General features: G+C 29.4%; 2 long non-coding RNA genes across 2 annotated transcripts; one reads left to right on the top strand and one right to left on the bottom strand.

Annotated features, from left to right (window-relative positions):
• Positions 1–8,075: 8,075 nt before the first annotated feature.
• LOC130827575 (uncharacterized) lies at positions 8,076–10,512 on the bottom strand. The gene is made up of 3 exons (XR_009047219.1): positions 10,247–10,512; positions 9,171–9,243; positions 8,076–8,435 (listed from the first exon to the last, which is right to left on the bottom strand). It is a non-coding gene; the product is annotated as an uncharacterized LOC130827575 (long non-coding RNA).
• An 816-nt stretch (positions 10,513–11,328) lies between these two features.
• LOC130827574 (uncharacterized) lies at positions 11,329–13,939 on the top strand. Its single transcript, XR_009047218.1, has 3 exons — positions 11,329–12,179; positions 12,282–12,433; positions 13,700–13,939. It is a non-coding gene; the product is annotated as an uncharacterized LOC130827574 (long non-coding RNA).
• The last annotated feature ends 220 nt before the right edge of the window (positions 13,940–14,159 follow it).

The following is a 14,159-nucleotide window of genomic DNA, read 5'->3' as shown; positions in this document are numbered from 1 at the left end:
CAACAGCGGGATCTAGTGAATTCTTGGCAGTAGGTGCTTGTTCGAGCACCCTAGTGTAGGGCCCAAATCAAGTTTCTTGTTTTGCATTTTGTTTCGTGGCCAAGTTTGTCCTTTTAGCAAGGGTTATTTTAATATTTAGGGGTTATATATAGTCCCTAAGACTAATGCAAGGGAAAAGAGAGGTAGAGAGCCTAGAGAGTTCCTATCATGAATTAGATGAATGAAAGCCATTAAAGGTGCAAGCTTTAAGCTTGATAGTGTGTGATCAAGCATTATGAGAGATAATTCGAATATAATATTACGAAAATTGAGCCGTTTATATTTTTGATTAATAAAAAATCAATATTTATCCTTCCTTTTTCTAAAACGTATTTTTATTTGAATCTTGGTGTATAATCAACAAAATTCATCTACACTTCATATACACATTCATCTCCTTTCTTTTTCATGATCACGCCATTTATTCTAATTTACATGTTCTCATAATCTCAAAAAGACACAACATTAACTTAGATTCATAGCATCCAAGTTCATTTCGTTACATTGCTACCTCTCTTTGATTTGCCCTTATAATATTTATTCTGATGAGTCTCGCTAGGACTAACAATAGGATACTTTAATGAAATGATGTCGATAATATTTGAAAAATTATAATTGTTGATTAAAATGGATATGTACTCTTTTTAGATTTAAAAATGTTCTTAATGAGGTTCAAATTCAAATCAATGCTATGACATAGCAAAACTCTTGAAACTTACCAACTTAACCAACACATATGTTAGTATCCAAAGGTATTTAGTTTTGTACAAAAGTTAAATGCTACAACTCTTGTATGAGACCATCTCACTGTGAGACGGGTCCATACAAACAGTCTTTTTGTTAAAAATCATTAACAAAAAAAATTTGAATTCACACTTGTACAGGAAGTAACTTTTTCTTCAAATTATTTTGAGCTTGCCAAATTACAATCGTCTCATGATGAGACGACTTCAATAAAGAATTAGTGTAAATGCTATCAATTGACTACGGTTCAGGCACTAAGACTAAAAAATAAAAAGGTCGTTTCAACCACTCAGACTCCCAACTCTAGAATTCTTCACGATAAGAACACAAATTCTTAAATGAGATGGTTTAATAATAAGACCATTTTTATTGGTCTGACCCATGTGTATTTAGTGTGTTAAAATAACTTTTTACAATTTTAAAGTGATCAATTACAGAGATGGGCTATTATATGAGTTCATTTTATGGTGAGACGGTTTCATACAAGACAAGCTAGGATTAAAACAGTTGGATTTGTACTTATTCTTCACGATTAGAACAGTTGGATCATGTCTAAACTTCATATATTGCTAGATGTTTCACAATAAAAGCTAATATTTTGTGGGGATTTGTACTAATTCTTCACGATTAGAACAGTTGGAGCCCTCCAAACTCCCAAGTTTTGCATATAACACAATCTCACAACATATTACTTAATTTGCATAGGAAAATGCATTTCCTATTCCTTATTTTCCAATCTTCAATATATATATATATATATATATATATATATATATATATATATATATATATATATATATATATATATATATATATATATATATATATATATATATATATATATAAGGTTTTTCTCAAGAATTATTATACACACATACTACAAACATAAAATTAAACAACGAAAACACAATTTTACAATTAGTTTTATTTTGTCATTGCTTAGTTTTTAATATCAACAAGGATATGACCAATAATGTCCGTTAACGCAACGATTGGTTGGTGCTTGTTTGCAGCATTAGATGAACTTATTGAAGCTAAAGTCATAACCATGAAGCTGGCTCAAAAAGTTCAGCGACAGTTTTGTAAGGTCAAATCGTATTAACTTGATTTGTTTTCTAATTTTTTGCACTATAATGAATATTGACGGTGTTGAATTTAGAAATTCTTAACGGTAAATTAAATAGGTCGTACCTATTCTAATACATATTGGAACATAAACATTAATGTAGTCAATATCAAATTCAGGGTTTAGAATTAGAGGGGTATAAAAAAAATGGACAAAATTTTAAAATAATTTTCCAACATTTCAGCAGGAATTCATTTATAAAATTAACTAGGTATTGATGAACCATAAATCCCAAAAAGAATATACATATCAACCTGATAATGTTTTAAATTCAAACAATGAAATAGAATAATAAAATTAAATAAAATCCACAAAATTCCCCACAAAAACAAACAAGATAAAAAAAATTAAAATCAAAAATAAAAAACCCTAATATAGAAAAGAAGAGTGAAACCTATATAATTCTAAAATTGAACAATAAGTTAAATAATATTCTTAAGAATTATATACAAATCAAATAAAAATTAAACAGTCCAAAAATATGTACATCAAAATAAAAAAAAAAAAAAAGAAATCTTAAAACAAGAAAAAAAAAAAAGAAAAAAAAAGAACATAACTCATTCTAAAATTGAATAATTAAATTCAATAATATGCTTAGAAATTACTTACAAAAACAACTAAGATCAATTAAAAAGGAATTAAAGTAAAAAATGAAGAACTTTGATCTAATAAGAAAAGAGGATGAAACCGTAATTCTTAAATGTTAAATCGACAGCACGATCTGAAGTCACAACATGCGACAGGCATGATTAGGTCTCTGTAGTGGTTGGCGACGAGGGTATATTTAGGGTTTTAAGAAGAGTAAATTCAGAGGAATTGGAAAATTACGTAAGAGTAGCATTGGTGCTTCATAAAAATACAAAACATAAATTTTTTTCAATTGTCCATAAAAGTAGTAGTTATTAAGCAATGCAATAATAAGAAATAATGTGATTTGTAGTTACAAAAAAATAAAATAATTTAAATGTAAGAATTGAATTAAATGTTATACTAGTGAGACTTGAAAGCTATACATATTATAAATGTTTAACAAATGCACGGATTAGATTACTATCAATTTTATTTTGTTAATCAATTAATAATATTTGTTTTTTCTTGGAATAACATTGATTCTTCACTGACTATTAATTTTATTGCAGTCGACATTAAAAGCTTTTCAAAGCCAAGAATCGATGTTGAATCTCTCTATTTCGGTATAGTTTTCATAACTAGAAAATAGTTATCCAATAAAATGTTATTCACAAAATATAATATCTCTCAAGATGCTAGCTATTTTTTTTTTTAGAAATAATAGATACTTTTTCTATGAGATTAGTACTTGTGTGATGCATATTTAGAATAAACTTATTTTAACAAAAATAATTTTATTGACCTTAAATTTAGTTCGATTAAATTATATTTGGCTTATATTTCAAAAAAAAAAAAAGTCTTTCAAGTCTAAGACCTCCCTTCTATGATTGTATTAACTATTCACCATTTCAAACACTAGTTTTGATGATGAACTAAATAAAAATATGCTTAAATTTTTGTAGAGTATATAAAATATTCTGGAATTTTAAATATTCGCTATTTAAAATAAGCTCTCCATAGATTCTTTTGCGGAGCTAGATTGGGCATCAAATGTTAGTGTACATTAGTTTTCATCAATTTATTTTAGTTGGATTACTTTATTTTTAATACCTTAAACTTATGAAAAATATTGGATGAAAAGGGCCTTAATAATTATTGTGTATTTTACTTCAGTCGTAGTTATGTTGGTGTTTGACAGGGAAAGTTGGACACGTATAATTTAGTGGATTCAATTTGGACATTTGATATAAAGGATGCTTTGATTTCAGCAAAAGGACGGAGATGGATGAAAGTTGAAGGAAAACTACGAATCATGGCAATCAATGATAAGTTTATTCCCAAAAAATATCGCCTTAAAAGAGAATAGCCTTTCTTATGTGTTAGTTCTTTTATTAGATTTTGTTTTATGTTCTTTGTATTTTTAAATTTAGTTGTTTGTAACAAGTCTTATGTAATAGTTTTAACGTACCTTCTTTCACGTTGTTGATTTATATAATTGAACCATGATAATTCTCGATGTTATCTTAACATATAGCTTTAACGTACCTTCTCTCACGTTGTTGGTTTAACTTTCAACTAAGGGTTGTTCTGATATAGTTTTAACTAGCTTGAATCCCGTGTCAAGTACAGATAATTTAAAAATAATTAAATAATTTCTTAAATATAAAAAAATTGTTTAAATTATCATGATATTAATTTGTCATTTGTTAACTATAATAAATATAGAGAAAATAATATTTGACGTGTAAGAGAAATTAAACGTATCACTTTACATTTTCTTATGCATGTAATATCGAGTATTATAGTAATCACAATTTAATCTTTTGAATATATACTTCAATGTGTAATTTTTTATAAATAATATAATATATAATATCTTATTTTTTAAACTCACGAGTGCTTTTGTATATTTTTGATGACTTAAGGGATGATATTTCATAAATGATATTTTCAATAGATGTAGTAGTGTAGGAAAATTTTGTTGATCAAGTAATTAAATGAATCGTATGTATGACGATTGAGAATTCTTACACCTTTTGAAGATATAAATTATTTAATATGATATTATATATAGCGTGACAACATTCAACATTTTTTTTATATGAAAAACACAGATTTTTTTGATTTGAATCACGTATCATACAATTTTAATAAAAGTTGAAAAATGACAAATGACAAACTCTTAAAATTTTTCCAAATGATGACAAACTCTTAAAATTTTTCCAAATGAATTTATTAAATAAGTTAGAATTGTTTACCTGCCACTTTATTATCTTAAATTAACATGATATTTTCCTTATCTTATTAGCTGATATTTTTCAAAATATGCAAGTAAAGCTTTAATATTCTTCTATAATTTCCTTACCTTATTAGCTGATATGCATATTTTTCCTTTTATATTCTTATATTAGTTTTATAATATTCCTTTAAATTATTTGATTGATTGATGTTCTAGTATGGTATATATGTCTAAATATGAAACCTATTCTATTAATTGAATTTAGTATGCAATTGACTATTATAACTAACTACTTGACACATGTCAATAAAATACTTTTTTTTTATTCTCTTTTAGTATGTTAGTATAAATACCATATAATAAGTTAAAATATTCGTTTGACATAACAATAATTTAAAAACTTATAACACAATTTAGTGTCAAATTAAAGAATCTAATAAATAATTAAGTTTTTTTTATGTAAACTTAAATTAATGGTTGAATAAATTTGTATTTTCTTTACATCAAAAAAAGTATTAGTGATATTATTTTTTTCATGTGATCCAGTAAATCAGCAAGGTTGAAGAATTAAAGGCTCTATCAAGATTTGCACTAATTTAATATAATATCTTAATTTTTTCAACTCATAAGTGCTTTTGTGTATTTTTGATGACATAAGGTAAGATATTTCATAAATGATATTATCAATAGAGTAGTAGTGTAGGAAAATTTTGCTAATTGGACGATTGAGAATTCTAACACCTTTTGAAGATGTAAATTATTTAATATGACATTATATATACGATGACAACATTCAACATTTCTTTTTTATATGAAAAACACATATTTTTTTAATTGAATCACTTATCATATAATAAAAGAGTTGAAAAATGACAAATAACAAACTTTTAAAACTTTGTCAAATGAAACTAATTTCATAGGTTAGAATTGAATACTTGGCACTTTATTTTCCTAAATTAACATGATATTTTTCCTTATCTTATTAGCTACTATGTTACAAAATATACAAGTCAAGCTTTAATATTCTTCCATTATTTCCTTACCGTATTAGTTGATATTTTTCCTTTTATATTCTTATATCATTTTTATAATATTCCTTTAAATTATTTAATTGATTGATAATATTTTATGGTATATGTTTAAATATGATTTTATGCTATTACTTAAATTTAATGATGGAATTGACTATTAAAGCTTGATCATTTAGGCGGAAAATTTTTTAACTATTAGCTTAACGCGTGTCAATAAGATACTCTTTTGATTTCTGTTTTAGTATATTAGTATAGAAGAATGTAACTAAATTTGATGCAGTTTTTTTATCAAAAAAAAATTTGATGTTAAAAATCTTCATCAATAGATAAAACTAGTATAGAAACTCGTGTATGACACGAATTTATTAGTACAAAATATATATAAAAAAAAAGTTTCAAATAATAAATCAAGTATATATTATCGTTATTAAATTTCAAATACATGACTTTTAAAACATAAACACTAACTTTTTTTAAAATTGTTTACCCAATAAACAAATTATTTTCATTCAATTGAACATATTAAATTCTAAGTTAACTAAATAGAATTACTATAGTAAATCATACAAATACTTTACCTAATTTAGATCCAATTTTAAACAAAATAATATTAAATATGAAATTAGATAAATATTGTCATGTAATCAACTATTCTCTGCTTTACATAATCTTTTGATTTTATTTCCCATCCTAAGACAAAACATACATTAAGTTAAAAATTTTACTATATAATTATTTCCTTAATTATTGCTATATTATATGTTTCAATTTATTCATTTACCATTTTTAGTTAGGCTATTACTAAATAAAAATTAACCAATATGTCATATAATATTTTCACACCCGATGATATTTTTCTATTTGTCACGCTTCTTTAGAAGATCACACAGAGAATTTTCCAACACTTGTACAGTATTGTATGATTTTAGTTATGCTATTACTAAATAAAAATTAATCAATATGTCATGTAATATTTTCACACCCAATGATATTTTTCTATTTGTCACGCTTTTTTAGAAGATGACACTTGAAATTTTAGAACACTTTTATAGTATTGTATGATTATATGATATGTTATGATGATTAAAAAAATAAAGTTAAAATCAAAACCCCAGACTCTAAAAAAAAATAAGCATTCAATGAATCGATAAAAAAAAAATAGCATTCAATAAATAAGCAGTTTAAATTAAAGAGCTAATCATCAACCAATGTAAGTCCAATATTGATAAAGAAAATTAGGAGAAGAAAAGGAGACTGATAAGAAGAGTGACGGCTTGTTGAAGTTTTACTTATACTTCATAAATTTTTAATAATTGTTTCAAAAATAACTCGATTCGACTTAATAATTGTTTATTAATCAATTTTCTTAATTAGTCCCATTGCATTGGACTATCAAAGTTTATTATAAAAATTCAAATTTTATTTCAGTTAAAGTAAATATTATTTTTTTCAAAAAATATCTTTAAATCGAATCTCACCTAAATATTTCCTTCCGAAAAGAGCTTATCACAATTCATAGGTCGGACATGTAAAGATATTTGATCTGAACATTCTATGGTGGACTATACATTAATGAACAACTTATGGATAGATTTTCGATGGCCCAACCCAAATGTGAGTCCAACTGAGTTTAAACATTAAAAACCCTAATTAAAATGAGATTATTTTTATTTTTACGATTTCACAATGAGATTATTTTTATTTTATTGGTCTAATATATACATATTATCTTAATTAAAATGTGTATATGTAAATTATTAGTCATAAGTAATTCTAGCAGAAAAACGTCTGTGAAGATTAAATTAAGGTTAATCTGGGAGAAAATAATAAGATTAGAAGAAGATCTGAGAACATTTATCTGGGAAGGCTGAAAAAGGATTAAACGTGCATTAAGAATGTTAGTGCATGAGAAGGTCACGTACAATTATGAGGACACTTGTCCACTGTTGAAGATTATTACAAGCTAGTAGGACACGTGTTAATAAAAGAAGCAAAGAGCACCATTCAAATTAGAGGAAAAACCACCAAAGTAAAGGAGAAATCAACACGTCAAAGACAGCAATAGTGGCATGCGAGGGAATTGTAACACCTTTGAACTTTCGACCCTCTAAACGGAACCAAAACCGCAAGGAACAGAGGAAATTCGGGTGTTACATTTAAAATACAATAAAAATAAAAATAAAGAAAAGGAAGAACAAAAAATAAAGTTTGATTGATTTAATTAAAGGGATTATAGAAAAACTTTTAACTAAAACCGTGCAGAAATTTCGACAACACCTGCCTTGAAATTGGACGCACCAAAAGAAAATAAACGCGCACTAAAACATAAACAAGAAGAGGCAACATCGACATTGTAACAAAATATCACGGCGAAATGTTCATAACCTAATCCTATGTCGACATGCTAAGCATGGATCGTGGTTCCAAAGTAAACACTTGAGTTTGAAGAAAGAAAAAGAACGATAACTATTTAAATCATACAAACCACAAAAACAACGCAGCGGAGATAACTTATACAAAAAGGACATGTGCCTCAAACTCAAAACATAAACAACCTGAATGAAAATATACTACAGGTAAAGTCAAAACAATAAGATTATTGCACACTTCAAGACTCTCACGCATTCCCCCCGTATGCAATGCATAGAAGCTCCATCACCTGTAATGTTTATTTATGATATCCCCGCTGCTCAACGTAAGATCATAGACCGCGTCATAGCAGGGCCATCAAAGACGAGCCATCAGTAATGAAAACAAACAGTACACGTCAGTAACTAACAACATGTTATACATATAACCAACAATCAATATCAACAAAACAAGGTAAGGGAGACATTCCAATTTGTAAGTATCAACTCCAACTACTTCTCGTTTCAATGTACTACTCAATGCCTTCACCATTTTCCTTCTCTTTTTTGATTTCATATATTCTCTTATGTGACAAGAGGCCACCATAGGCCACCATATTAGGGTTTGCAAGACCAACATGGTAACACCTCAGTCAAGGACAGTGACGGCCATGCCGGCGCCTAATGACAAAATATGATCATTACCCCCGTACAGCGACCATATACAGATGATCCATGCCTCCGGAAACTAAACCAACTAGGGTATCAATCCAGTGGAGTCACAATAAACAACTAGCTTAATATCTCATCAATAAGGACTCATTCCCATTCATAAAACATAATTCAAAACTTATCAATAAGGAATCATTCCCATTCCATCTCATATAATCCAACATTCTACTCTTGCGACATCAAAACCCATTTTCTACCATCTCTACAAACCGATCCACATTTGAAACAATAACTTAATAATGTTTAATAGCAAATCACAGTCAACATAACTCATATAATATTGTTACGCAAAGAAAACATATTCAAGATGCATGCAAGAGTTAGCTACTGCATGTACTTACCTGCAACTGCAAGATGACAAGTTGTAAAATCACTTCAAAAGAGGTTCTTACGCCCCTCTTATGAACTGGGCACCTATACACATTTAAAGTAAGACTAATAAGTCTACTTGACTTCCTTTAGAAGCTACTTGCTCCACTAAGTACCCTACTTCAATCCTTACAAGCCACAACTTATATGAATATGCAATCTAATCATACACACAACATATTTACTCACAAACATGACCATCAATCAATCTAACTATAACATTAGTTTCCATTAAATTCTACAACAAGGCATGTTCAAGGGGAAAAAATTTAATTCACACACATTTGCAATAAAAAAGGACTATGTGAGCTTAAATTGTATAATGTAGCGTATTACACATGACTTCAATGATTCAACTCAAGGTGATAATGATTTTCAAGCATATTTGTTACAATCCTCAAGGTTTGAAGTGACAAAGTAAGATAACAAAGCGATTAGTAGCTTAGACATCTCAAAATCATGACAAGAAATTAGTTTGACAATAATTGGATACTAACCGCCACAACTAAACATCAACTATATACCCACAACTATAATGACGACACTTAACCACCGACACGTGATATTATAATTCTTTATTAGTAATTTTATACAATAATTCTTTACTAGTAATTTTTTAGACACTAATTCTTTATTAGTTATCACTTAATCTTTATTAGTAATTTTTATCACTACCAAACCAACAATAATAATTATATTCACCACCATTAGCATAATTAATTAATATTTAACTATTAAAAGTGACCAACAGCTCTAACTATTTTTAATCATCAAAACCACCATTATTAATAAAAAATAACACTTATCAAAAGCTTTTATAAATTTGTCCCAATATCACAAAATCACCAAAATACATAAAAATAGTACATAATACCTTCAATTTCATCCCCAACACAAACCTAACTTATTCATTTTCAAATCTCACTTCTAACACTTACCCATTACAAATTCTATCAAGATATAAACTAATTTAAACTGAGATTTATGAATTTACCTAAAACTTTAAAGATTTAAAGCACTAATTTTAAATAAGGATAAAGAAGCTCACAAAAATGGAGGAAAAGAGAGAGGAGGCCCGCGCGGGGGAGGGTTGCTACCGGCGGCCTGCTGGTGGCGGGGAAGTCTGACGGCCGGCTGAACGCAGGTGGCAGGTGGGTGGCCGGTCTGGCGGCTGCTAGCTTGCTGTGGTGGTTGGAATTACTTTGAGGAGGAGCAAGAGCTTGAGGGAGAATAAGAGATTGGAGCGAGGTAGAATTAAAATGTGAAAATGGGTTGTTTGAGGGGGTAATTACATTTTAAAACTTTGCCCATACAATACTTGGGTATATTATCTATAAGACTAAAAAAAAAAAAAAATTAACCCTAGCTCATAATGAACTTTAATTTATTTTATTAATGATAATAATAATATTAATCCACGAAAAAATATTTTGGGCCCTACTAACTCCTTGTTGCATTTTACAGGAACATGTATCTTCTGAGGTGATCTTACTGCATAGCTTGGCTAGATAACAAAGACAGACCTCCACATTACCAGCTTTAACTTCTGATTAACTCCAAATCAGAGGATTAAATTCGTAATAAATTGTTCCACAAAAGCAAATAGGAACAAAATGATTATATAGTTATAACCTTAAAACAATTACTTATAACTTTAAAGTAATTAAGTTCTAGTCTTATAGTGATGTCTTAAAATCTTAAAGTAATCACAAATCATTTTAAAGTGATTAAATAAAAAAAAATAGTGGAATCATCTCATAGTAAGATGATAATATTTTATTTAATTTAGTAAGTTAGTGGTCCTTTTTAATTATTTTATCTAGTTTCAGTAGGATATTAGTAATTAGTTTATTTTAACAATAATTTCGTACTTTAGACATTTTAAATTTTACTATTAATTTATTTATACAGAACATATTATTTAGTTATTTTGACTTTTCTAGTATATTATTTTTTTTTTATGAATGAAATATTTTGGAGTATTAATTTTTAGGAAAATTTGCTCAAATTAATCTCATCTATTATTTATTGGCCAGAAATAATTACAACTATCACTTATTTTTAAACAATTTGAACTTTCACCTGAATTTGTTCATGGCACACCCTACCACTCGATAACCTATGATAAAAGGTCACTTTTGCAAAAGTAAAAAGGAAAATAAATTAAAAAAAATCCCAAAACCCTGTCCATCGCCCATTCTTCCACCCCAACCTAGCCACCACCACCCCAGCCTAACCGCCTCTCCTACCTCTTATCTCTCCAGCCACACCACCACCACTCCCATCCCTTACGGCCTAAATCACCACCAACACTCAAAATCAGCCTAATTCCTAACCCCCACTGAAATCAGTCTAACCCCTACCCCTGTTGCAGCCAAAAGAACCCTCCATTCCTACTGAAATTAGCCCTACCATCGCCACCACCACTCGAAATCAGTCCAACTCCCAACTCCCACTAAAATCAGCCAAAACCCCACCCTTTTCGCAGCCAAAACAAGCTCCCACCACCACTGAAATCAGCGCTACCTGTAACATTCGAGTAATTAATTCGGGAATTTAAAGTAAATAAATAAATAAAATACCCAAACCCTCCTCCTCTTTCCTCTTTCATTCGCATAACCCAGTAATTGAACACATCAAAACCCATGAACACAGTCCTTATTCCTCATTCATTTGAACCCAAAGAAAAATCAGATTTTCACCATCTTCCATCGCACCATTTCCTCTGAAAATGGTCGAAATCTTACTTGAAATCTTCCACAGTTTAGCAACCTTCTCCTTTATTCAATTCACTGATTTTCGAGTGCAACCTTTGTAATTTTGATCTGAGTTTTCAAGGAATTTAGCCTTAACATAGCCTCCTTTGAAGCTTTACTTCGAAAAACAACAATGGCATACCAGCATTCTTCTTCTTCCCTCTGATCTTCGAAGGACCTGCGTGCGAAAATCAGTTGGTTCTTCTTCCCTTCGTGATTTTCAAGGTAAATGATCTATACTTGTACATTCTTGATTGTTTGTGTAAATTATGGCTAATTGATCTTTCTTGCTCACTTCTCTCTGAATTCGAACCATAATGAGTGTAGAAACATCCGACAACTTCCCTTCCTTGACCTAGATTCTACTGAAATGGGGGAGGTTTGAGTGAGTTTTGGTCCGGTTGCATAGACATCAAATCCATGCCAAAAATCAAACATTGAACCTGTTCTTTCTCGTTTCTTGCTGCTGCAAACAGAAGGTAATCCTTCTTGAATTCTTTCTTTTGTTTTTCCTTAATAACTATACTCCTATTCATATAAAGGTTAGTTTCATTGGCATACTTTCACTTGCATGTTCTTTTATCATGTTTTAAACCCTAAACTTTGATGAATCTTGAAAATTTGTATGAGTAAATTAGATGAGTTCTTAATTGAGAAATTTATGGGAAATGTGTTACTAGTAAGTTATGTGATAATGAGAATTTAAGTGTGGATTATAATTTTAGTAGGAGACTACTCTAATGACTTGGTTTTGATTAGTTAGCGTTCTTGGAAATGTTGTTTGATTGGAAGATAAGGATCTTGTAGTAGAGACTAGAATAGTAAAAATGAAGACATTGGGATATATTGTTGGAAATCATGATATTAGTTTAAAAAATTATGGTAATGGAAAAATGTTGGATAAATTAGTTGTGTTTTCTAATTAGATGGTTTGTCATTCTTGTTTTTAGTCTCTTGGATTCTTTTAAATATTCTTGGTTTTGAGTTTAGAAGAACATAGAAGTGGTTGAATTGGAAATACAAAGGATGTTGTGGAGACGTATGATCTTTACAAGAGTATAAGCTAGTCTAAAGCATGGTTATAATATTTTGATGATATATTGGGGGTTGGACTTGCGCAATCTTTGAAATTAGAAATATTAGAATAGAAGTTGGAACTAAGATGCGGTCATAGGAGGAGATGCAATGAGTTATATGACCTTAGTTTGTAGTATCGTACGCTTTGTTGTGATGTTATGTTTGTTATGCTTCAGGAGGCGACATCAACGAGGAACCCTTATAGTGATCACCGAAAAGCAGATTTAGCTTCTTAAAGCGTCCTTGGAGAGTAGTAACAGTCCCTAAAAGGGGTCTGGCCAGACTACATTCATGAAAATAAACTTTTTACTAAAGCTCTTTTGAAATTAAAAATTATTGAGACAAATGTTGTTGTGACTGTTTATGTTGATATTATGATATGGTCAATGGATCGGCCTTGCGAGCTGGTCATTGACGGAGTTGAGGAACATTGTTCTCTACTCCCTGTTTTTGAGGCGAGTTGTCATTCAAATATTGACTAGCTTCACCCGAGAACGACATAGCCTTAGAGCTATGGGGCACCTCTCAAACTAGACTCCCTGTGCGCACATAGATTTAGAAAAATGATGTTGCTTTTAAACTTTGTTTTGAATTACTGTGTTTTTATTACATTGGATTGTTACTTCTCATTCAGTTTAATCTGATCCCCTGTTGCTTCCATCTTTTAGTTTGTTTTACAGATCGGAACTGGTCGGGAACGATGGGTTAGCGGAGTTGATTAGAGTTCCAAGGATGTTATATTGAGCTGAACACATTAGAATTTTGTAGTTTTGTATTAGGCTTTGGTAATTGTATATTAGTCTAGACTGTATTGGTTATGTTGGACTTTTATAGAGACTTTTATAATTACTTTTTGATTTAGCTAGATGTTTGGATTGAGAATTAGCTAATACAGCTATGTCATAAAATTGGTGATCCCTTTGCACAAAGTTTTGGAGTTTAGATTTGAGTTTTTGGGAAATAAACCCCGTGATGGCCTTGTTTACTCAGTCAACGGTAAGTTGGGTTGTTACACTACCATTGTTAAGTACCACTGGAAAGCAGCCCATAATTAATAATAAAATACATGGCGAATGATCTTGCACATGCGGTCACATTTCGCATTAATTTAGAAAACAAAAATTTTTT

The sequence above is a fragment of the Amaranthus tricolor genome, chromosome 11, assembly GCF_026212465.1.
Source record: "Amaranthus tricolor cultivar Red isolate AtriRed21 chromosome 11, ASM2621246v1, whole genome shotgun sequence".
NCBI lineage: Eukaryota > Viridiplantae > Streptophyta > Magnoliopsida > Caryophyllales > Amaranthaceae > Amaranthus > Amaranthus tricolor.
This window is presented reverse-complemented; position numbering and strand designations above follow the sequence as displayed.